This window comes from Macaca fascicularis, chromosome 17 (assembly GCF_037993035.2).
Source record: "Macaca fascicularis isolate 582-1 chromosome 17, T2T-MFA8v1.1".
Classification (NCBI taxonomy): domain Eukaryota; kingdom Metazoa; phylum Chordata; class Mammalia; order Primates; family Cercopithecidae; genus Macaca; species Macaca fascicularis.
Genome location: NC_088391.1, coordinates 48,229,155 through 48,255,285, shown reverse-complemented (window position 1 = coordinate 48,255,285; position 26,131 = coordinate 48,229,155).

The following is a 26,131-nucleotide window of genomic DNA, read 5'->3' as shown; positions in this document are numbered from 1 at the left end:
ATTCATCTCAAAGAGTTACATGTATATTTCGTGGATCTCTTTGCTAGCCTTATTTCTGTGGAATCTGAGAACAGATATTTCGGATCCCTTTGAAAACTACAGGGCCAAAGGAAATATCCTCCGATAACAAAGAGAAAGAAGCTTTCTGAGAAACTTCTTTGTGTTCTGTGAAATCATCTGACAGGGATACAGCTTTCCCCTCAAGAAGCCTTTCGCTAAGACAGTTCTTGTGGAATTGGCAAAGGGATATTTGGAAGCCCATAGAGGCCTACGGTGAAAAAGGAAATATCCTCAGATGAAATCTGGAAAGAAGGTTTCTGAGAAACTGCTCTGTGATGAGTTACTTCCACTCACAGAGTTACATCTGTATTTCGTGGATCTCTTTGCTCGCCTTATTTCTGTGGAATCTGAGAACAGATATTTCGGATCCCTTTGAAGACTATAGGGCCAAAGGAAATATCCTCCGATAACAAAGAGAAAGAAGCTTTCTGAGAAACTTCTTTGTGTTCTGTGAAATCATCTCACAGAGTTACAGCTTTCCCCTCAAGAAGCCTTACACTAAGACAGTTCTTGTGGAATTGGCAAAGTGATATTTGGAAGCCCATAGAGGGCTACGGTGAAAAAGGAAATATCCTCAGATGAAATCTGGAAAGAAGCTTTCTGAGAAACTGCTCTGTGATGTGTTACTTCCACTCAAAGAGTTACATCTGTATTTCGAGGATCTCTTTGCTAGCCTTTTTTGTGTGGAATCTGAGAACAGATATTTCGGATCCCTTTAAAGACTATAGGGCCAAAGGAAATATCCTCCCATAACAAAGAGAAAGAAGCTTTCTGAGAAACTTCTTTGTGTTCTGTGAAATCATCTCACAGAGTTACAGCTTTCCCCTCAAGAAGCCTTTCGCTAAGACAGTTCTTGTGGAATTGGCAAAGTGATATTTGGAAGCCCATAGAGGGCTATGGTGAAAAAGGAAATATCCTCAGATGAAATCTGGAAAGAAGCTTTCTGAGAGACTGCTTAGTTTTCTGTTAATTCATCTCACAGAGTTACATCCGTATTTCGTGGATCTCTTTGCTAGCCTTATTTCTGTGGAATCTGAGAACAGATATTTCGGATCCCTTTGAAGACTGTACGGCCAAAGGAAATATCCGCCGATAACAAAGAGAAAGAAGCTTTCTGAGAAACCTCTTTGTGTTCTGTGAAATCATCTCACAGTGTTACAGCTTTCCCCTCAAGAAGTCTTTCGCTAAGACAGTTCTGGTGGAATTGGCAAAGTGATATTTGGAAACCCATAGAGGGCTACGGTGAAAAAGGAAATATCCTCAGATGAAATCTGGAAAGAAGCTTTCTGAGAAACTGCTTAGTGTTCTGTTAATTCATCTCACAGAGTTACATCTGTATTTCTTGGATCTCTTTGCTAGCCTTATTTCTGTGGAATCTGAGAACAGATATTTCGGATCCCTTTGAAGACTATAGGGCCAAAGGAAATATCCTCCGATAACAAAGAGAAAGAAGCTTTCTGAGAAACTTCTTTGTGTTCTGTGAAATCATCTCACAGAGTTACAGCTTTCCCCTCAAGAAGCCTTTCGCTAAGACAGTTCTTGTGGAATTGGCAAAGTGATATTTGGAAGCCCATAGTGGGCTATGGGGAAAAAGGAAATATCCTCAGATGAAATCTGGAAAGAAGCTTTCTGAGAAACTGCTCTGTGATGTGTGACTTCCACTCACAGAGTTACATCTGTATTTCGTGGATCTCTTTGCTAGCCTTATTTCTGTGGAAATGAGAACAGATATTTCGGATCCCTTTGAAGACTATAGGGCCAAAGGAAATATCCTCCCATGACAAAGAGAAAGAAGCTTTCTGAGAAACTTCTTTGTGTTCTGTCAAATCATCTCACAGAGTTACAGCTTTCCCCTCAAGAAGCCTATCGCTTAGACAGTTCTTGTGGAATTGTCAAAGGGATATTTGGAAGCCCATAGAGGGCTATGGTGAAAAAGGAAATATCCTCAGATGAAATCTGGAAAGAAGCTTTCTGAGAAACTGCTCTGTGATGTGTTACTTCAATTCACCGAGTTACATCTGTATTTCGTGGATCTCTTTGCTAGCCTTATTTCTGTGGAATCTGAGAACAGATATTTCGGATCCCTTTGAAGACTATAGGGCCAAAGGAAATATCCTCCGATAACAAAGAGAAAGAAGCTTTCTGAGAAACTTCCTTGTGTTCCGTGAAATCATCTCACAGAGATACAGCTTTCCCCTCAAGAAGTCTTTCGCTAAGACAGTTCTTGTGGAATTGGCAAAGGGATATTTGGAAGCCCATAGAGGCCTACGGTGAAAAAGGAAATATCCTCAGATGAAATCTGGAAAGAAGGTTTCTGAGAAACTGCTCTGTGATGAGTTACTTCCACTCACAGAGTTACATCTGTATTTCGTGGATCTCTTTGCTCGCCCTATTTCTGTGGAATCTGAGAACAGATATTTCGGATCCCTTTGAAGACTATAGGGCCAAAGGAAATATCCTCCGATAACAAAGAGAAAGAAGCTTTCTGAGAAACTTCTTTGTGTTCTGTGAAATCATCTCACAGAGTTACAGCTTTCCCCTCAAGAAGCCTTACACTAAGACAGTTCTTGTGGAATTGGCAAAGTGATATTTAGAAGCCCATAGAGGGCTACGGTGAAAAAGGAAATATCCTCAGATGAAATATGGAAAGAAGCTTTCTGAGAAACTGCTCTGTGATGTGTTACTTCCACTCACAGAGTTACATCTGTATTTCGAGGATCTCTTTGCTAGCCTTTTTTGTGTGGAATCTGAGAACAGATATTTCGGATCCCTTTAAAGACTATAGGGCCAAAGGAAATATCCTCCGATAACAAAGAGAAAGAAGCTTTCTGAGAAACTTCTTTGTGTTCTGTGAAATCATCTCACAGAGTTACAGCTTTCCCCTCAAGAAGCCTTTCGCTAAGACAGTTCTTGTGGAATTGGCAAAGTGATATTTGGAAGCCCATAGAGGGCTATGGTGAAAAAGGAAATATCCTCAGATGAAATCTGGAAAGAAGCTTTCTGAGAAACTGTTCTGCGATGTGTGACTTCCACTCACAGAGTTACATCTGTATTTCGTGGTTCTCTTTGCTAGCCTTATTTCTGTGGAATCTGAGAACAGATATTTCGGATCCCTTTGAAGACTATAGGGCCAAAGGAAATATCCTCCGATAACAAAGAGAAAGAAGCTTTCTGAGAAACTTTCTTGTGTTCTGTGAAATCATCTCACAGTGTTACAGCTTTCCCCTCAAGAAGCCTTTCGCTAAGACAGTTCTTGTGGAATTGGCAAAGGGATATTTGGAAACCCCTAGAGTTCTACGGGGAAAAAGGAAATATCCTCAGATGAAATCTGGAAAGAAGCTTTCTGAGAAACTGCTTAGTGTTCTGTTAATTCATCTCAGAGAGTTACATCTATATTTCGTCGATCTCTTTGCTAGCCTTATTTCTGTGGAATCTGAGAACAGATATTTCGGATCCCTTTGAAGACTATAGGGCCAAAGGAAATATCCTCCGATAACAAAGAGAAAGAAGCTTTCTGAGAAACTTCTTTGTGTTCTGTGAAATCATCTCACAGAGTTACAGCTTTCCCCTCAAGAAGCCTTACACTAAGACAGTTCTTGTGGAATTGGCAAAGTGATATTTGGAAGCCCATAGAGGGCTACGGTGAAAAAGGAAATATCCTCAGATGAAATATGGAAAGAAGCTTTCTGAGAAACTGCTCTGTGATGTGTTACTTCCACTCACAGAGTTACATCTGTATTTCGAGGATCTCTTTGCTAGCCTTTTTTGTGTGGAATCTGAGAACAGATATTTCGGATCCCTTTAAAGACTATAGGGCCAAAGGAAATATCCTCCCATAACAAAGAGAAAGAAGCTTTCTGAGAAACTTCTTTGTGTTCTGTGAAATCATCTCACAGAGTTACAGCTTTCCCCTCAAGAAGCCTTTCGCTAAGACAGTTCTTGTGGAATTGGCAAAGTGATATTTGGAAGCCCATAGAGGGCTATGGTGAAAAAGGAAATATCCTCAGATGAAATCTGGAAAGAAGCTTTCTGAGAAACTGTTCTGCGATGTGTGACTTCCACTCACAGAGTTACATCTGTATTTCGTGGTTCTCTTTGCTAGCCTTATTTCTGTGGAATCTGAGAACAGATATTTCGGATCCCTTTGAAGACTATAGGGCCAAAGGAAATATCCTCCGATAACAAAGAGAAAGAAGCTTTCTGAGAAACTTTCTTGTGTTCTGTGAAATCATCTCACAGTGTTACAGCTTTCCCCTCAAGAAGCCTTTCGCTAAGACAGTTCTTGTGGAATTGGCAAAGGGATATTTGGAAACCCCTAGAGTTCTACGGGGAAAAAGGAAATATCCTCAGATGAAATCTGGAAAGAAGCTTTCTGAGAAACTGCTTAGTGTTCTGTTAATTCATCTCAGAGAGTTACATCTATATTTCGTCGATCTCTTTGCTAGCCTTATTTCTGTGGAATCTGAGAACAGATATTTCGGATCCCTTTGAAGACTATAGGGCCAAAGGAAATATCCTCCGATAACAAAGAGAAAGAAGCTTTCTGAGAAACTTCTTTGTGTTCTGTGAAATCATCTCACAGAGATACAGCTTTCCCCTCAAGAAGCCTTTCGCTAAGACAGTTCTTGTGGAATTGGCAAAGTGATATTTGGAAGCCCATAGAGGGCTATGGTGAAAAAGGAAATATCCTCAGATGAAATCTGGAAAGAAGCTTTCTGAGAAACTGCTCTGTGATGAGTTACTTCCACTCACAGAGTTACATCTGTATTTCGTGGATCTCTTTGCTAGCCTTATTTCTGTGGAAGCTGAGAACAGATATTTCGGATCCCTTTGAAGACTATAGGGCCAAAGGAAATATCCTCCGATAACAAAGAGAAAGAAGCTTTCTGAGAAACTTCTTTGTGTTCTGTGAAATCATCTCACAGAGTTACAGCTTTCCCCTCAAGAAGCCTTTCGCTAAGACAGTTCTTGTGGAATTGGCAAAGTGATATTTGGAAGCCCATAGAGGGCTATGGTGAAAAAGGAAATATCCTCAGATGAAATCTGGAAAGAAGCTTTCTGAGAAACTGCTCTGTGATGTGTTACTTCCACTCACAGAGTTACATCTGTATTTCGTGGATCTCTTTGCTAGCCTTATTTCTGTGGAATCTGAGAACAGATATTTCGGATCCCTTTGAAGACTATAGGGCCAAAGGAAATATCCTCCCATAACAAGGAGAAAGAAGCTTTCTGAGAAACTTCTTTGTGTTCTGTGAAATCATCTCACAGAGATACAGCTTTACCCTCAAGAATCCTTTCGCTAAGACAGTCCTTGTGGAATTGGCAAAGTGATATTTGGAAGCCCATAGAGGGCTATGGTGAAAAAGGAAATATCCTCAGATGAAATCTGGAAAGAAGCTTTCTGAGAAACTGCTCTGTGATGTGTTACTTCAACTCACCGAGTTACATCTGTATTTCGTGGATCTCTTTGCTAGCCTTATTTCTGTGAAATCTGAGAACAGATATTTCGGATCCCTTTGAAGACTATAGGGCCAAAGGAAATATCCTCCCATAACAAAGAGAAAGAAGCTTTCTGAGAAACTTCTTTGTGTTCTGTGAAATCATCTCACAGAATTACAGCTTTCCCCTCAAGAAGCCTTTCGCTTAGACAGTTCTTGTGGAATTGGCAAAGGGATATTTGGAAGCCCATAGAGGGCTATGGTGAAAAAGGAAATATCCTCAGATGAAATCTGGAAAGAAGCTTTCTGAGAGACGGCTTAGTTTTCTGTTAATTCATCTCACAGAGTTATATCTGTATTTCGTGGATCTCTTTGCTAGCCTTATTTCTGAGGAATCTGAGAACAGATATTTCGGATCCCTTTGAAGACTATAGGGCCAAAGGAAATATCCTCCGATATAAAAAGAGAAAGAAGGTTTCTGATAAACTTCTTTGTGTTCTGTGAAATCATCTCACAGAGTTACAGCTTTCCCCTCAAGAAGCCTTTCGCTAAGACAGTTCTTGTGGAATTGGCAAAGGGATATTTGGAAGCCCATAGAGGGCTATGGTGAAAAAGGAAATATCCTCAGATGAAATCTGGAAAGAAGCTTTCTGAGAAACTGCTTAGTGTTCTGTTAATTCATCTCACAGAGTTACATCTGTATTTCGTGGATCTCTTTGCTAGCCTTATTTCTGTGGAATCTGAGAACAGATATTTCGGATCCCTTTGAAGACTATAGGGCCAAAGGAAATATCCTAAGATAAGAAGGAGAAAGAAGCTTTCTGAAAAACCTCTTTTTGTTCTGTGAAATCATCTCACAGTGTTACAGCTTTCCCCTCAAGAAGCCTTTCGCTAAGACAGTTCTTGTGGAATTGGCAAAGTGATATTTGGAAGCCCATAGAAGGCTATGGTGAAAAAGGAAATATCCTCAGATGAAATTTGGAAAGAAGCTTTCTGAGAAACTGCTTAGTGTTCTGTTAATTCATCTCACTGAGTTACATCGGTATTTCGTGGATCTCTTTGCTAGCCTTATTTCTGTGGAATCTGAGAACAGATATTTCGGATCCCTTTGAAGAGTATAGGGCCAAAGGAAATATCCTCCGATAACAAAGAGAAAGAAGCTTTCTGAGAAACTTCTTTGTGTTCTGTGAAATCATCTCACAGAGTTACAGCTTACCCCTCAAGAAGTCTTTCACTAAGACAGTTCTTGTGGAATTGGCAAAGTGATATTTGGAAGCCCATAGAGGGCTATGGTGAAAAAGGAAATATCCTCAGATGAAATCTGGAAAGAAGCTTTCTGAGAAACTGCTTAGTGTTCTGTTAATTCATCTGACAGAGTTACATCTGTATTTCGTGGATCTATTTGCTAGCCTTATTTCTGTGGAATCTGAGAACAGATATTTCGGATCCCTTTGAAGACTATAGGGCCAAAGGAAATATCCTCCCATAACAAAGAGAAAGAAGCTTTCTGAGAAACTTTTTTGTGTTCTGTGAAATCATCTCACAGTGTTACAGCTTTCCCCTCAAGAAGCCTTTCGCTAAGACAGTTCTTGTGGAATTGGCAAAGTGATATTTGGAAGCCCATAGAGGGCTCTGGTGAAAAAGGAAATATCCTCAGATGAAATCTGGAAAGAAGCTTTCTGAGAAACTGTTCTGCGATGTGTGACTTCCACTCACAGAGTTACATCTGTATTTCGTGGTTCTCTTTGCTAGCCTTATTTCTGTGGAATCTGAGAACAGATATTTCGGATCCCTTTGAAGAGTATAGGGCCAAAGGAAATATCCTCCGATAACAAAGAGAAAGAAGCTTTCTGAGAAACTTCTTTGTGTTCTGTGAAATCATCTCACAGTGTTACAGCTTTCCCCTCAAGAAGCCTTTCGCTAAGACAGTTCTTGTGGAATTGGCAAAGGGATATTTGGAAACCCCTAGAGGGCTATGGTGAAAAAGGAAATATCCTCAGATGAAATCTGGAAAGAAGCTTTCTGAGAAACTGCTTAGTGTTCTGTTAATTCATCTCAAAGAGTTACATGTATATTTCGTTGATCTCTTTGCTAGCCTTATTTCTGTGGAATCTGAGAACAGATATTTCGGATCCCTTTGAAAACTACAGGGCCAAAGGGAGTATCCTCCGATAACAAAGAGAAAGAAGCTTTCTGAGAAACTTCTTTGTGTTCTGTGAAATCATCTCACAGAGATACAGCTTTCCCCTCAAGAAGCCTTTCGCTAAGACAGTTCTTGTGGAATTGGCAAAGTGATATTTGGAAGCCCATAGAGTGCTATGGTGAAAAAGGAAATATCCTCAGATGAAATTTGGATGAAGCTTTCTGAGAAACTGCTTAGTGTTCTGTTAATTCATCTCACTGAGTTACATCGGTATTTCGTGGATCTCTTTGCTAGCCTTATTTCTGTGGAATCTGAGAACAGATATTTCGGATCCCTTTGAAGAGTATAGGGCCAAAGGAAATATCCTCCGATAACAAAGAGAAAGAATCTTTCTGAGAAACTTCTTTGTGTTCTGTGAAATCATCTCACAGAGTTACAGCTTTCCCCTCAAGACGTCTTTCACTAAGACAGTTCTTGTGGAATTGGCAAAGTGATATTTGGAAGCCCATAGAGGGCTATGGTGAAAAAGGAAATATCCTCAGATGAAATCTGGAAAGAAGCTTTCTGAGAAACTGCTTAGTGTTCTGTTAATTCATCTGACAGAGTTACATCTGTATTTCGTGAATCTCTTTGCTAGCCTTATTTCTGTGGAATCTGAGAACAGATTTTTCGGATCCCTTTGAAGACTATAGGGCCAAAGGAAATATCCTCCGATAACAAAGAGAAAGAAGCTTTCTGAGAAACTTCTTTGTGTTCTGTGAAATCATCTCACAGTGTTACAGCTTTCCCCTCAAGAAGCCTTTCGCTAGGACAGTTCTTGTGGAATTGGCAAAGTGATATTTGGAAGCCCCTAGAGGGCTATGGTGAAAAAGGAAATATCCTCAGATGAAATCTGGAAAGAAGCTTTCTGAGAAACTGTTCTGCGATGTGTGACTTCCACTCACAGAGTTACATCTGTATTTCGTGGTTCTCTTTGCTACCCTTATTTCTGTGGAATCTGAGAACAGATATTTCGGATCCCTTTGAAGACTATAGGGCCAAAGGAAATATCCTCCGATAACAAAGAGAAAGAAGCTTTCTGAGAAACTTCTTTGTGTTCTGTGAAATCATCTCACAGTGTTACAGCATTCCCCTCAATAAGCCTTTCGCTAAGACAGTTCTTGTGGATTTGGCAAAGGGGTATTTGGAAACCCCTAGAGGGCTATGGTGAAAAAGGAAATATCCTCAGATGAAATCTGGAAAGAAGCTTTCTGAGAAACTGCTTAGTGTTCTGTTAATTCATCTCAAAGAGTTACATGTATATTTCGTGGATCTCTTTGCTAGCCTTATTTCTGTGGAATCTGAGAACAGATATTTCGGATCCCTTTGAAAACTACAGGGCCAAAGGAAATATCCTCCGATAACAAAGAGAAAGAAGCTTTCTGAGAAACTTCTTTGTGTTCTGTGAAATCATCTCACAGAGATACAGCTTTCCCCTCAAGAAGCCTTTCGCTAAGACAGTTCTTGTGGAATTGGCAAAGGGATATTTGAAAGCCCCTAGAGAGCTATGGTGAAAAAGGAAATATCCTCAGATGAAATCTGGAAAGAAGCTTTCTGAGAAACTGTTCTGCGATGTGTGACTTCCACTCACAGAGTTACATCTGTATTTCGTGGTTCTCTTTGCTAGCCTTATTTCTGTGGAATCTGAGAACAGATATTTCGGATCCCTTTGAAGAGTATAGGGCCGAAGGAAATATCCTCCGATAACAAAGAGAAAGAAGCTTTCTGAGAAACTTCTTTGTGTTCTGTGAAATCATCTCACAGTGTTACAACTTTCCCCTCAAGAAGCCTTTCGCTAAGACAGTTCTTGTGGAATTGGCAAAGGGATATTTGGAAACCCCTAGAGGGCTATGGTGAAAAAGGAAATATCCTCAGATGAAATCTGGAAAGAAGCTTTCTGAGAAACTGCTTAGTGTTCTGTCAATTCATCTCAAAGAGTTACATGTATATTTCGTGGATCTCTTTGCTAGCCTTATTTCTGTGGAATCTGAGAACAGATATTTCGGATCCCTTTGAAAACTACAGGGCCAAAGGAAATATCCTCCGATAACAAAGAGAAAGAAGCTTTCTGAGAAACTTCTTTGTGTTCTGTGAAATCATCTCACAGAGATACAGCTTTCCCCTCAAGAAGCCTTTCGCTAAGACAGTTCTTGTGGAATTGGCAAAGGGATATTTGGAAGCCCATAGAGGCCTATGGTGAAAAAGGAAATGTCCTCAGATGAAATCTGGAAAGAAGGTTTCTGAGAAACTGCTCTGTGATGAGTTACTTCCACTCACAGAGTTACATCTGTATTTCGTGGATCTCTTTGCTCGCCTTATTTCTGTGGAATCTGAGAACAGATATTTCGGATCCCTTTGAAGACTATAGGGCCAAAGGAATTATCCTCCGATAACAAAGAGAAAGAAGCTTTCTGAGAAACTTCTTTGTGTTCTGTGAAATCATCTCACAGAGTTACAGCTTTCCCCTCAAGAAGCCTTACACTAAGACAGTTCTTGTGGAATTGGCAAAGTGATATTTGGAAGCCCATAGAGGGCTACGGTGAAAAAGGAAATATCCTCAGATGAAATCTGGAAAGAAGCTTTCTGAGAAACTGCTCTGTGATGTGTTACTTCCACTCACAGAGTTACATCTGTATTTCGTGGATCTCTTTGCTAGCCTTTTTTTCTGTGGAATCTGAGAACAGATATTTCGGATCCCTTTGAAGACTACAGGGCCTAAGGAAATATCCTCCCATAACAAAGAGAAAGAAGCTTTCTGAGAAACTTCTTTTTGTTCTGTGAAATCATCTCACAGAGTTACAGCTTTCCCCTCAAGAAGCCTTTCGCTAAGACAGTTCTTGTGGAATTGGCAAAGTGATATTTGGTAGCCCATAGAGGACTATGGTGAAAAAGGAAATATCCTCAGATGAAATCTGGAAAGAAGCTTTCTGAGAAACTGTTCTGCGATGTGTGACTTCCACTCACAGAGTTACATCTGTATTTCGTGGATCTCTTTGCTAGCCTTATTTCTGTGGAATCTGAGAACAGATATTTCGGATCCCTTTGAAGACTATAGGGCCAAAGGAAATATCCTCCGATAACAAAGAGAAAGAAGCTTTCTGAGAAACTTCTTTGTGTTCTGTGAAATCATCTCACAGTGTTACAGATTTCCCCTCAAGAAGCCTTTCGCTAAGACAGTTGTTGTGGAATTGGCAAAGGGATATTTGGAAACCCCTAGAGTTCTACGGTGAAAAAGGAAATATCCTCAGATGAAATCTGGAAAGAAGCTTTCTGAGAAACTGCTTAGTGTTCTGTTAATTCATCTCACAGAGTTACATCTATATTTCGTCGATCTCTTTGCTAGCCTTATTTCTGTGGAATCTGAGAACAGATATTTCGGATCCCTTTGAAGACTATAGGGCCAAAGGAAATATCCTCCGATAACAAAGAGAAAGAAGCTTTCTGAGAAACTTCTTTGTGTTCTGTGAAATCATCTCACAGAGATACAGCTTTCCCCTCAAGAAGCCTTTCTCTAGGACAGTTCTTGTGGAATTGGCAAAGTGATATTTGGAAGCCCATAGAGGGCCATGGTGAAAAAGGAAATATCCTCAGATGAAATCTGGAAAGAAGCTTTCTGAGAAACTGCTCTGTGATGAGTTACTTCCACTCACAGAGTTACATCTGTATTTCGTGGATCTCTTTGCTAGCCTTATTTCTGTGGAATCTGAGAACAGATATTTCGGATCCCTTTGAAGACTATAGGGCCAAAGGAAATATCCTCCGATAACAAAGAGAAAGAAGCTTTCTGAGAAACTTCTTTGTGTTCTGTGAAATCATCTCACAGAGTTACAGCTTTCCCCTCAAGAAGCCTTTCGCTAAGACAGTTCTTGTGGAATTGGCAAAGTGATATTTGGAAGCCCATAGAGGGCTATGGTGAAAAAGGAAATATCCTCAGATGAAATCTGGAAAGAAGCTTTCTGAGAAACTGCTCTGTGATGTGTTACTTCCACTCACAGAGTTACATCTGTATTTCGTGGATCTCTTTGCTAGCCTTATTTCTGTGGAATCTGAGAACAGATATTTCGGATCCCTTTGAAGACTATAGGGCCAAAGGAAATATCCTCCCATAACAAAGAGAAAGAAGCTTTCTGAGAAACTTCTTTGTGTTCTGTGAAATCATCTCACAGAGTTACAGCTTTCCCCTCAAGAAGCCTTTCGCTAAGACAGTTCTTGTGGAATTGGCAAAGGGATATTTGGAAGCCCATAGAGGGCTATGGTGAAAAAGGAAATATCCTCAGATGAAATCTGGAAAGAAGCTTTCTGAGAAACTGCTTAGTGTTCTGTTAATTCATCTCACAGAGTTACATCTGTATTTCGTGGATCTCTTTGCTAGCCTTATTACTGTGGAATCTGAGAACAGATATTTCGGATCCCTTTGAAGACTATAGGGCCAAAGGAAATATCCTAAGATAAGAAGGAGAAAGAAGCTTTCTGAAAAACCTCTTTTTGTTCTGTGAAATCATCTCACAGTGTTACAGCTTTCCCCTCAAGAAGCCTTTCGCTAAGACAGTTCTTGTGGAATTGGCAAAGTGATATTTGGAAGCCCATAGAAGGCTATGGTGAAAAAGGAAATATCCTCAGATGAAATTTGGAAAGAAGCTTTCTGAGAAACTGCTTAGTGTTCTGTTAATTCATCTCACTGAGTTACATCGGTATTTCGTGGATCTCTTTGCTAGCCTTATTTCTGTGGAATCTGAGAACAGATATTTCGGATCCCTTTGAAGAGTATAGGGCCAAAGGAAATATCCTCCGATAACAAAGAGAAAGAAGCTTTCTGAGAAACTTCTTTGTGTTCTGTGAAATCATCTCACAGAGTTACAGCTTACCCCTCAAGAAGTCTTTCACTAAGACAGTTCTTGTGGAATTGGCAAAGTGATATTTGGAAGCCCATAGAGGGCTATGGTGAAAAAGGAAATATCCTCAGATGAAATCTGGAAAGAAGCTTTCTGAGAAACTGCTTAGTGTTCTGTTAATTCATCTGACAGAGTTACATCTGTATTTCGTGGATCTATTTGCTAGCCTTATTTCTGTGGAATCTGAGAACAGATATTTCGGATCCCTTTGAAGACTATAGGGCCAAAGGAAATATCCTCCCATAACAAAGAGAAAGAAGCTTTCTGAGAAACTTTTTTGTGTTCTGTGAAATCATCTCACAGTGTTACAGCTTTCCCCTCAAGAAGCCTTTCGCTAAGACAGTTCTTGTGGAATTGGCAAAGTGATATTTGGAAGCCCATAGAGGGCTCTGGTGAAAAAGGAAATATCCTCAGATGAAATCTGGAAAGAAGCTTTCTGAGAAACTGTTCTGCGATGTGTGACTTCCACTCACAGAGTTACATCTGTATTTCGTGGTTCTCTTTGCTAGCCTTATTTCTGTGGAATCTGAGAACAGATATTTCGGATCCCTTTGAAGAGTATAGGGCCAAAGGAAATATCCTCCGATAACAAAGAGAAAGAAGCTTTCTGAGAAACTTCTTTGTGTTCTGTGAAATCATCTCACAGTGTTACAGCTTTCCCCTCAAGAAGCCTTTCGCTAAGACAGTTCTTGTGGAATTGGCAAAGGGATATTTGGAAACCCCTAGAGGGCTATGGTGAAAAAGGAAATATCCTCAGATGAAATCTGGAAAGAAGCTTTCTGAGAAACTGCTTAGTGTTCTGTTAATTCATCTCAAAGAGTTACATGTATATTTCGTTGATCTCTTTGCTAGCCTTATTTCTGTGGAATCTGATAACAGATATTTCGGATCCCTTTGAAAACTACAGGGCCAAAGGGAGTATCCTCCGATAACAAAGAGAAAGAAGCTTTCTGAGAAACTTCTTTGTGTTCTGTGAAATCATCTCACAGAGATACAGCTTTCCCCTCAAGAAGCCTTTCGCTAAGACAGTTCTTGTGGAATTGGCAAAGTGATATTTGGAAGCCCATAGAGTGCTATGGTGAAAAAGGAAATATCCTCAGATGAAATTTGGATGAAGCTTTCTGAGAAACTGCTTAGTGTTCTGTTAATTCATCTCACTGAGTTACATCGGTATTTCGTGGATCTCTTTGCTAGCCTTATTTCTGTAGAATCTGAGAACAGATATTTCGGATCCCTTTGAAGACTATAGGGCCAAAGGAAATATCCTCCGATAACAAAGAGAAAGAAGCTTTCTGAGAAACTTCTTTGTGTTCTGTGAAATCATCTCACAGAGTTACAGCTTTCCCCTCAAGACGTCTTTCACTAAGACAGTTCTTGTGGAATTGGCAAAGTGATATTTGGAAGCCCATAGAGGGCTATGGTGAAAAAGGAAATATCCTCAGATGAAATCTGGAAAGAAGCTTTCTGAGAAACTGCTTAGTGTTCTGTTAATTCATCTGACAGAGTTACATCTGTATTTCGTGAATCTCTTTGCTAGCCTTATTTCTGTGGAATCTGAGAACAGATTTTTCGGATCCCTTTGAAGACTATAGGGCCAAAGGAAATATCCTCCGATAACAAAGAGAAAGAAGCTTTCTGAGAAACTTCTTTGTGTTCTGTGAAATCATCTCACAGTGTTACAGCTTTCCCCTCAAGAAGCCTTTCGCTAGGACAGTTCTTGTGGAATTGGCAAAGTGATATTTGGAAGCCCATAGAGGGCTATGGTGAAAAAGGAAATATCCTCAGATGAAATCTGGAAAGAAGCTTTCTGAGAAACTGTTCTGCGATGTGTGACTTCCACTCACAGAGTTACATCTGTATTTCGTGGTTCTCTTTGCTACCCTTATTTCTGTGGAATCTGAGAACAGATATTTCGGATCCCTTTGAAGACTATAGGGCCAAAGGAAATATCCTACGATAACAAAGAGAAAGAAGCTTTCTGAGAAACTTCTTTGTGTTCTGTGAAATCATCTCACAGTGTTACAGCATTCCCCTCAATAAGCCTTTCGCTAAGACAGTTCTTGTGGATTTGGCAAAGGGGTATTTGGAAACCCCTAGAGGGCTATGGTGAAAAAGGAAATATCCTCAGATGAAATCTGGAAAGAAGCTTTCTGAGAAACTGCTTAGTGTTCTGTTAATTCATCTCAAAGAGTTACATGTATATTTCGTGGATCTCTTTGCTAGCCTTATTTCTGTGGAATCTGAGAACAGATATTTCGGATCCCTTTGAAAACTACAGGGCCAAAGGAAATATCCTCCGATAACAAAGAGAAAGAAGCTTTCTGAGAAACTTCTTTGTGTTCTGTGAAATCATCTCACAGAGATACAGCTTTCCCCTCAAGAAGCCTTTCGCTAAGACAGTTCTTGTGGAATTGGCAAAGGGATATTTGGAAGCCCATAGAGAGCTATGGTGAAAAAGGAAATATCCTCAGATGAAATCTGGAAAGAAGCTTTCTGAGAAACTGTTCTGCGATGTGTGACTTCCACTCACAGAGTTACATCTGTATTTCGTGGTTCTCTTTGCTAGCCTTATTTCTGTGGAATCTGAGAACAGATATTTCGGATCCCTTTGAAGAGTATAGGGCCGAAGGAAATATCCTCCGATAACAAAGAGAAAGAAGCTTTCTGAGAAACTTCTTTGTGTTCTGTGAAATCATCTCACAGTGTTACAACTTTCCCCTCAAGAAGCCTTTCGCTAAGACAGTTCTTGTGGAATTGGCAAAGGGATATTTGGAAACCCCTAGAGGGCTATGGTGAAAAAGGAAATATCCTCAGATGAAATCTGGAAAGAAGCTTTCTGAGAAACTGCTTAGTGTTCTGTCAATTCATCTCAAAGAGTTACATGTATATTTCGTGGATCTCTTTGCTAGCCTTATTTCTATGGAATCTGAGAACAGATATTTCGGATCCCTTTGAAAACTACAGGGCCAAAGGAAATATCCTCCGATAACAAAGAGAAAGAAGCTTTCTGAGAAACTTCTTTGTGTTCTGTGAAATCATCTCACAGAGATACAGCTTTCCCCTCAAGAAGCCTTTCGCTAAGACAGTTCTTGTGGAATTGGCAAAGGGATATTTGGAAGCCCATAGAGGCCTATGGTGAAAAAGGAAATGTCCTCAGATGAAATCTGGAAAGAAGGTTTCTGAGAAACTGCTCTGTGATGAGTTACTTCCACTCACAGAGTTACATCTGTATTTCGTGGATCTCTTTGCTCGCCTTATTTCTGTGGAATCTGAGAACAGATATTTCGGATCCCTTTGAAGACTATAGGGCCAAAGGAAATATCCTCCGATAACAAAGAGAAAGAAGCTTTCTGAGAAACTTCTTTGTGTTCTGTGAAATCATCTCACAGAGTTACAGCTTTCCCCTCAAGAAGCCTTACACTAAGACAGTTCTTGTGGAATTGGCAAAGTGATATTTGGAAGCCCATAGAGGGCTACGGTGAAAAAGGAAATATCCTCAGATGAAATCTGGAAAGAAGCTTTCTGAGAAACTGCTCTGTGATGTGTTACTTACACTCACAGAGTTACATCTGTATTTCGTGGATCTCTTTGCTAGCCTTTTTTTCTGTGGAATCTGAGAACAGATATTTCGGATCCCTTTGAAGACTACAGGGCCTAAGGAAATATCCTCCCATAACAAAGAGAAAGAAGCTTTCTGAGAAACTTCTTTGTGTTCTGTGAAATCATCTCACAGAGTTACAGCTTTCCCCTCAAGAAGCCTTTCGCTAAGACAGTTCTTGTGGAATTGGCAAAGTGATATTTGGTAGCCCATAGAGGACTATGGTGAAAAAGGAAATATCCTCAGATGAAATCTGGAAAGAAGCTTTCTGAGAAACTGTTCTGCGATGTGTGACTTCCACTCACAGAGTTACATCTGTATTTCGTGGATCTCTTTGCTAGCCTTATTTCTGTGGAATCTGAGAACAGATATTTCGGATCCCTTTGAAGACTATAGGGCCAAAGGAAATATCCTCCGATAACAAAGAGAAAGAAGCTTTCTGAGAAACTTCTTTGTGTTCTGTGAAATCATCTCACAGTGTTACAGATTTCCCCTCAAGAAGCCTTTCGCTAAGACAGTTCTTGTGGAATTGGCAAAGGGATATTTGGAAACCCCTAGAGTTCTACGGTGAAAAAGGAAATATCCTCAGATGAAATCTGGAAAGAAGCTTTCTGAGAAACTGCTTAGTGTTCTGTTAATTCATCTCACAGAGTTACATCTATATTTCGTCGATCTCTTTGCTAGCCTTATTTCTGTGGAATCTGAGAACAGATATTTCGGATCCCTTTGAAGACTATAGGGCCAAAGGAAATATCCTCCGATAACAAAGAGAAAGAAGCTTTCTGAGAAACTTCTTTGTGTTCTGTGAAATCATCTCACAGAGATACAGCTTTCCCCTCAAGAAGCCTTTCTCTAGGACAGTTCTTGTGGAATTGGCAAAGTGATATTTGGAAGCCCATAGAGGGCTATGGTGAAAAAGGAAATATCCTCAGATGAAATCTGGAAAGAAGCTTTCTGAGAAACTGCTCTGTGATGAGTTACTTCCACTCACAGAGTTACATCTGTATTTCGTGGATCTCTTTGCTAGCCTTATTTCTGTGGAATCTGAGAACAGATATTTCGGATCCCTTTGAAGACTATAGGGCCAAAGGAAATATCCTCCGATAACAAAGAGAAAGAATCTTTCTGAGAAACTTCTTTGTGTTCTGTGAAATCATCTCACAGAGTTACAGCTTTCCCCTCAAGAAGCCTTTCGCTAAGACAGTTCTTGTGGAATTGGCAAAGTGATATTTGGAAGCCCATAGAGGGCTATGGTGAAAAAGGAAATATCCTCAGATGAAATCTGGAAAGAAGCTTTCTGAGAAACTGCTCTGTGATGTGTTACTTCCACTCACAGAGTTACATCTGTATTTCGTGGATCTCTTTGCTAGCCTTATTTCTGTGGAATCTGAGAACAGATATTTCGGATCCCTTTGAAGACTATAGGGCCAAAGGAAATATCCTCCCATAACAAAGAGAAAGAAGCTTTCTGAGAAACTTCTTTGTGTTCTGTGAAATCATCTCACAGAGTTACAGCTTTCCCCTCAAGAATCCTTTCGCTAAGACAGTCCTTGTGGAATTGGCAAAGGGATATTTGGAAGCCCATAGAGGGCTAAGGTGAAAAAGGAAATATCCTCAGATGAAATCTGGAAAGAAGCTTTCTGAGAAACTGCTCTGTGATGTGTTACTTCAACTCACCGAGTTACAACTGTATTTCGTGGATCTCTTTGCTAGCCTTATTTCTGTGGAATCTGAGAACAGATATTTCGGATCCCTTTGAAGACTACAGGGCCAAAGGAAATATCCTCCCATAACAAAGAGAAAGAAGCTTTCTGAGAAACTTCTTTGTGTTCTGTGAAATCATCTCACAGAGTTACAGCTTTCCCCTCAAGAAGCCTTTCGCTTAGACAGTTCTTGTGGAATTGGCAAAGGGATATTTGGAAGCCCATAGAGGGCTATGGTGAAAAAGGAAATATCCTCAGATGAAATCTGGAAAGAAGCTTTCTGAGAGTCGGCTTAGTTTTCTGTTAATTCATCTCACAGAGTTATATCTGTATTTCGTGGATCTCTTTGCTAGCCTTATTTCTGAGGAATCTGAGAACAGATATTTCGGATCCCTTTGAAGACTATAGGGCCATAGGAAATATCCTCCGATATAAAAAGAGAAAGAAGCTTTCTGAGAAACTTCTTTGTGTTCTGTGAAATCATCTCACAGAGTTACAGCTTTCCCCTCAAGAAGCCTTTAGCTAAGACAGTTCTTGTGGAATTGGCAAAGGGATATTTGGAAGCCCATAGAGGGCTATGGTGAAAAAGGAAATATCCTCAGATGAAATATGGAAAGAAGCTTTCTGAGAAACTGCATAGTGTTCTGTTAATTCATCTCACAGAGTTACATCTGTATTTCGTGGATCTCTTTGCTAGCCTTATTTCTGTGGAATCTGAGAACAGATATTTCGGATCCCTTTGAAGACAATAGGGCCAAAGGAAATATCCTCCCATAACAAAGAGAAAGAAGCTTTCTGAGAATCTTCTTTGTGTTCTGTGAAATCATCTCACAGAGTTACAGCTTTCCCCTCAAGAAGCCTTTCGCTAAGACAGTTCTTGTGGAATTGGCAAAGTGATATTTGGAAGCCCATAGAGGGCTATGGTGAAAAAGGAAATATCCTAAGATGAAATCTGGAAAGAAGCTTTCTGAGAAACTGTTCTGCGATGTGTGACTTCCACTCACAGAGTTACATCTGTATATCGTGGATCTCTTGCTAGCCTTATTTCTGTGGAATCTGAGAACAGATATTTCGGATCCCTTTGAAGACTATAGGGCCAATGGAAATATCCTCCGATAACCAAGAGAATGAAGCTTTCTGAGAAACTTCTTTGTGTTCTGTGAAATCATCTCACAGTGTTACAGCTTTCCCCTCAAGAAGCCTTTCTCTAAGTCAGTTCTTGTGGAATTGGCAAAGGGATATTTGGAAACCCATAGAGGGCTATGGTGAAAAAGGAAATATCCTCAGATGAAATCTGGAGAGAAGCTTTCTGAGAAAATGCTTAGTGTTCTGTTAATTCATCTCACAGAGTTACATCTATATTTCGTGGATCTCATTGCTAGCCTTATTTCTGTGGAATCTGAGAACAGATATTTCGGATCCCTTTGAAGAGTATAGGGCCAAAGGAAATATCCTCCGATAACAAAGAGAAAGAAGCTTTCTGAGAAACTTCTTTGTGTTCTGTGAAATCATCTCACAGTGTTACAGCTTTCCCCTCAAGAAGCCTTTCGCTAAGACAGTTCTTGTGGAATTGGCAAAGGGGTATTTGGAAACCCCTAGAGGGCTATGGTGAAAAAGGAAATATCCTCAGATGAAATCTGGAAAGAAGCTTTCTGAGAAACTGCTTAGTGTTCTGTTAATTCATCTCAAAGAGTTACATGTATATTTCATGGATCTCTTTGCTAGCCTTATTTCTGTGGAATCTGAGAACAGATATTTCGGATCCCTTTGAAAACTACAGGGCCAAAGGAAATATCCTCCGATAACAAAGAGAAAGAAGCTTTCTGAGAAACTTCTTTGTGTTCTGTGAAATCATCTCACAGAGATACAGCTTTCCCCTCAAGAAGCCTTCGCTAAGACAGTTCTTGTGGAATTGGCAAAGGGATATTTGGAAGCCCATATAGAGCTATGGTGAAAAAGGAAATATCCTCAGATGAAATCTGGAAAGAAGCTTTCTGAGAAACTGTTCTGCGATGTGTGACTTCCACTCACAGAGTTACATCTGTATTTCGTGGTTCTCTTTGCTAGCCTTATTTCTGTGGAATCTGAGAACAGATATTTCGGATCCCTTTGAAGAGTATAGGGCCAAAGGAAATATCCTCCGATAACAAAGAGAAAGAAGCTTTCTGAGAAACTTCTTTGTGTTCTGTGAAATCATCTCACAGTGTTACAGCTTTCCCCTCAAGAAGCCTTTCCCTAAGACAGTTCTTGTGGAATTGGCAAAGGGATATTTGGAAACCCCTAGAGGGCTATGGTGAAAAAGGAAATATCCTCAGATGAAATCTGGAAAGAAGCTTTCTGAGAAACTGCTTAGTGTTCTGTTAATTCATCTCATAGAGTTACATGTATATTTCATGGATCTCTTTGCTAGCCTTATTTCTGTGGAATCTGAGAACAGATATTTCGGATCCCTTTGAAAACTACAGGGCCAAAGGAAATATCCTCCGATAACAAAGAGAAAGAAGCTTTCTGAGAAACTTCTTTGTGTTCTGTGAAATCATCTCACAGAGATACAGCTTTCCCCTCAAGAAGCCTTTCGCTAAGACAGTTCTTGTGGAATTGGCAAAAGGATATTTGGAAGCCCATAGAGGCCTGTGGTGAAAAAGGAAATATCCTCAGATGAAATCTGGAAAGAAGGTTTCTGAGAAACTGCTCTGTGATGAGTTACTTCCACTCACAGAGTTACATCTGTATTTCGTGGATCTCTTTGCTCGCCTTATTTCTGTGGAATCTGAGAACAGATATTTCGGATCCCTTTGAAGACTATAGGGCCAAAGGAAATATCCTCCGATAACAAAGAGAAAGAAGCTTTCTGAGAAACTTCTTTGTGTTCTGTGAAATCATCTCACAGAGTTACAGCTTTCCCCTCAAGAAGCCATACACTAAGACAGTTCTTGTGGAATTGGCAAAGTGATATTTGGAAGCCCATAGAGGGCTTCGGTGAAAAAGGAAATATCCTCAGATGAAATCTGGAAAGAAGCTTTCTGAGAAACTGCTCTGTGATGTGTTACTTCCACTCACAGAGTTACATCTGTATTTCGTGGATCTCTTTGCTAGCCCTTTTTCTGTGGAATCTGAGAACAGATATTTCGGATCCCTTTGAAGACTATAGGGCCAAAGGAAATATCCACCCATAACAAAGAGAAAGAAGCTTTCTGAGAAACTTCTTTGTGTTCTGTGAAATCATCTCACAGAGTTACAGCTTTCCACTCAAGAAGCCTTTCGCTAAGACAGTTCTTGTGGAATTGGCAAAGTGATATTTGGAAGCCCATAGAGGACTATGGTGAAAAAGGAAATATCCTCAGATGAAATCTGGAAAGAAGCTTTCTGAGAAACTGTTCTGCGATGTGTGACTTCCACTCACAGAGTTACATCTGTATTTCGTGGTTCTCTTTGCTAGCCTTATTTCTGTGGAATCTGAGAACAGATATTTCGGATCCCTTTGAAGACTATAGGGCCAAAGGAAATATCCTCCGATAACAAAGAGAAAGAAGCTTTCTGAGAAACTTCTTTGTGTTCTGTGAAATCATCTCACAGTGTTACAGCTTTCCCCTCAAGAAGCCTTTCGCTAAGACAGTTCTTGTGGAATTGGCAAAGGGATATTTGGAAACCCCTAGAGTTCTACGGTGAAAAAGGAAATATCCTCAGATGAAATCTGGAAAGAAGTTTTCTGAGAAACTGCTTAGTGTTCTGTTAATTCATCTCACAGAGTTACATCTATATTTCGTCGATCTCTTTGCTAGCCTTATTTCTGTGGAATCTGAGAACAGATATTTCGGATCCCTTTGAAGACTATAGGGCCAAAGGAAATATCCTCCGATAACAAAGAGAAAGAAGCTTTCTGAGAAACTTCTTTGTGTTCTGTGAAATCATCTCACAGAGATACAGCTTTCCCCTCAAGATGCCTTTCGCTAGGACAGTTCTTGTGGAATTGGCAAAGTGATATTTGGAAGCCCATAGAGGGCTATGGTGAAAAAGGAAATATCCTCAGATGAAATCTGGAAAGAAGCTTTCTGAGAAACTGCTCTGTGATGAGTTACTTCCACTCACAGAGTTACATCTGAATTTCGTGGATCTCTTTGCTAGCCTTATTTCTGTGGAATCTGAGAACAGATATTTCGGATCCCTTTGAAGACTATAGGGCCAAAGGAAATATCCTCCCATAACAAAGAGAAAGAAGCTTTCTGAGAAACTTCTTTGTGTTCTGTGAAATCATCTCACAGAGTTACAGCTTTCCCCTCAAGAAGCCTTTCGCTAAGACAGTTCTTGTGGAAGTGGCAAAGTGATATTTGGAAGCCCATAGAGGGCTATGGTGAAAAAGGAAATATCCTCAGATGAAATCTGGAAAGAAGCTTTCTGAGAAACTGCTCTGTGATGTGTTACTTCCACTCACAGAGTTACATCTGTATTTCGTGGATCTCTTTGCTAGCCTTATTTCTGTGGAATCTGAGAACAGATATTTCGGATCCCTTTGAAGACTATAGGGCCAAAGGAAATATCCTCCGATTACAAAGAGAAAGAAACTTTCTGAGAAACTTCTTTGTGTTCTGTGAAATCATCTCACAGAGTTACAGCTTTCCCCTCAAGAATCCTTTCGCTAAGACAGTTCTTGTGGAATTGGCAAAGTGATATTTGGAAGCCCATAGAGGGCTATGGTGAAAAAGGAAATATCCTCAGATGAAATCTGGAAAGAAGCTTTCTGAGAAACTGCTCTGTGATATGTTACTTCAACTCACCGAGTTACATCTGTATTTCGTGGATCTCTTAGCTAGCCTTATTTCTGTGGAATCTGAGAACAGATATTTCGGATCCCTTTGAAGACTATAGGGCCAAAGGAAATATCCTCCCATAACAAAGAGAAAGAAGCTTTCTGAGAAACTTCTTTGTGTTCTGTGAAATCATCTCAAAGAGTTACAGCTTTCCCCTCAAGAAGCCTTTCGCTTAGACAGTTCTTGTGGAATTGGCAAAGGGATATTTGGAAGCCCATAGAGGGCTATGGTGAAAAAGGAAATATCCTCAGATGAAATCTGGAAAGAAGCTTTCTGAGAGTCGGCTTAGTTTTCTGTTAATTCATCTCACAGAGTTATATCTGTATTTCGTGGATCTCTTTGCTAGCCTTATTTCTGAGGAATCTGAGAACAGATATTTCGGATCCCTTTGAAGACTATAGGGCCAAAGGAAATATCCTCCGATATAAAAAGAGAAAGAAGCTTTCTGAGAAACTTCTTTGTGTTCTGTGAAATCATCTCACAGAGTAACAGATTTCCCCTCAAGAAGCCTTTCGCTAAGACAGTTCTTGTGGAATTGGCAAAGGGATATTTGGAAGCCCATAGAGGGCTATGGTGAAAAAGGAAATATCCTCAGATGAAATCTGGAAAGAAGCTTTCTGAGAAACTGCTTAGTGTTCTGTTAATTCATCTCACAGAGTTACATCTGTATTTCGTGGATCTCTTTGTTAGCCTTATTTCTGTGGAATCTGAGAACAGATATTTCGGATCCCTTTGAAGACTATAGGGCCAAAGGAAATATCCTCCCATAACAAAGAGAAAGAAGCTTTCTGAGAAACTTCTTTGTGTTCTGTGAAATCATCTCACAGAGTTACAGCTTTCCCCTCAAGAAGCCTTTCGCTAAGACAGTTCTTGTGGAATTGGCAAAGTGATATTTGGAAGCCCATAGAGGGCTATGGTGAAAAAGGAAATATCCTAAGATGAAATCTGGAAAGAAGCTTTCTGAGAAACTGTTCTGCGATGTGTGACTTCCACTCACAGAGTTACATCTGTATATCGTGGATCTCTTGCTAGCCTTATTTCTGTGGAATCTGAGAACAGATATTTCGGATCCCTTTGAAGACTATAGGGCCAAAGTAAATATCCTCCGATAACAAAGAGAAAGAAGCTTTCTGAGAAACTTCCTTGTGTTCTGTGAAATCATCTCACAGTGTTACAGCTTTCCCCTCAAGAAGCCTTTCTCTAAGACAGTTCTTGTGGAATTGGCAAAGGGATATTTGGAAACCCATAGAGGGCTATGGTGAAAAAGGAAATATCCTCAGATGAAATCTGGAAAGAAGCTTTCTGAGAAACTGCTTAGTGTTCTGTTAATTCATCTCACAGAGTTACATCTATATTTCGTGGATCTCTTTGCTAGCCTTATTTCTGTGGAATCTGAGAACAGATATTTCGGATCCCTTTGAAGACTATAGGGCCAAAGGAAATATCCTCCGATAACAAAGAGAAAGAAGCTTTCTGAGAAACTTCTTTGTGTTCTGTGAAATCATCTCACAGAGTTACAGTTTTCCCCTCAAGAAGCCTTACACTAAGACAGTTCTTGTGGAATTGGCAAAGTGATATTTGGAAGCCCATAGAGGGCTACGGTGAAAAAGGAAATATCCTCAGATGAAATCTGGAAAGAAACTTTCTGAGAAACTGCTCTGTGATGTGTTACTTCCACTCACAGAGTTACATCTGTATTTCGTGGATCTCTTTGCTAGCCTTTTTTCTGTGGAATCTGAGAACAGATATTTCGGATCCCTTTAAAGACTATAGGGCCAAAGGAAATATCCTCCCATAACAAAGAGAAAGAAGCTTTCTGAGAAACTTCTTTGTGTTCTGTGAAATCATCTCACAGAGTTACAGCTTTCCCCTCAAGAAGCCTTTCGCTAAGGCAGTTCTTGTGGAATTGGCAAAGTGATATTTGGAAGCCCATAGAGGACTATGGTGAAAAAGGAAATATCCTAGATGAAATCTGGAAAGAAGCTTTCTGAGAAACTGTTCTGCGATGTGTGACTTCCACTCACAGAGTTACATCTGTATTTCGTGGTTCTCTTTGCTAGCCTTATTTCTGTGGAATCTGAGAACAGATATTTCGGATCCCTTTGAAGGCTATAGGGCCAAAGGAAATATCCTCCGATAACAAAGAGAAAGAAGCTTTCTGAGAAACTTCTTTGTGTTCTGTGAAATCATCTCACAGTGTTACAGCTTTCCCCTCAAGAAGCCTTTCGCTAAGACAGTTCTTGTGGAATTGGCAAAGGGATATTTGGAAACCCCTAGAGTTCTACGGTGAAAAAGGAAATATCCTCAGATGAAATATGGAAGGAAGCTTTCTGAGAAACTGCTTAGTGTTCTGTTAATTCATCTCACAGAGTTACATCTATATTTCGTCGATCTCTTTGCTAGCCTTATTTCTGTGGAATCTGAGAACAGATATTTCGGATCCCTTTGAAGACTATAGGGCCAAAGGAAATATCCTCCCATAACAAAGAGAAAGAAGCTTTCTGAGAAACTTCTTTGTGTTCTGTGAAATCATCTCACAGAGATACAGCTTTCCCCTCAAGAAGCCTTTCGCTAGGACAGTTCTTGTGGAATTGGCAAAGTGATATTTGGAAGCCCGTAGAGGGCTATGGTGAAAAAGGAAATATCCTCAGATGAAATCTGGAAAGAAGCTTTCTGAGAAACTGCTCTGTGATGAGTTACTTCCACTCACAGAGTTACATCTGTATTTCGTGGATCTCTTTGCTAGCCTTATTTCTTTGGAATCTGAGAACAGATATTTCGGATCCCTTTGAACACTATAGGGCCAAAGGAAATATCCTCCGATAACAAAGAGAAAGAAGCTTTCTGAGAAACTTCTTTGTGTTCTGTGAAATCATCTCACAGAGTTACAGCTTTCCCCTCAAGAAGCCTTTCGCTAAGACAGTTCTTGTGGAATTGGCAAAGTGATATTTGGAAGCCCATAGAGGGCTATGGTGAAAAAGGAAATATCCTCAGATGAAATCTGGAAAGAAGCTTTCTGAGAAACTGCTCTGTGATGTGTTACTTCCACTCACAGAGTTACATCTGTATTTCGTGGATCTCTTTGCTAGCCTTATTTCTGTGGAATCTGAGAACAGATATTTCGGATCCCTTTGAAGACTATAGGGCCAAAGGAAATATCCTCCCATAACAAAGAGAAAGAAGCTTTCTGAGAAACTTCTTTGTGTTCTGTGAAATCATCTCACAGAGTTACAGCTTTCCCCTCAAGAATCCTTTCGCAAAGACAGTCCTTGTGGAATTGGCAAAGTGATATTTGGAAGCCCATAGAGGGCTATGGTGAAAAAGGAAATATCCTCAGATGAAATCTGGAAAGAAGCTTTCTGAGAAACTGCTCTGTGATGTGTTACTTCAACTCACCGAGTTACATCTGTATTTCGTGGATCTCTTTGCTAGCCTTATTTCTGTGGAATC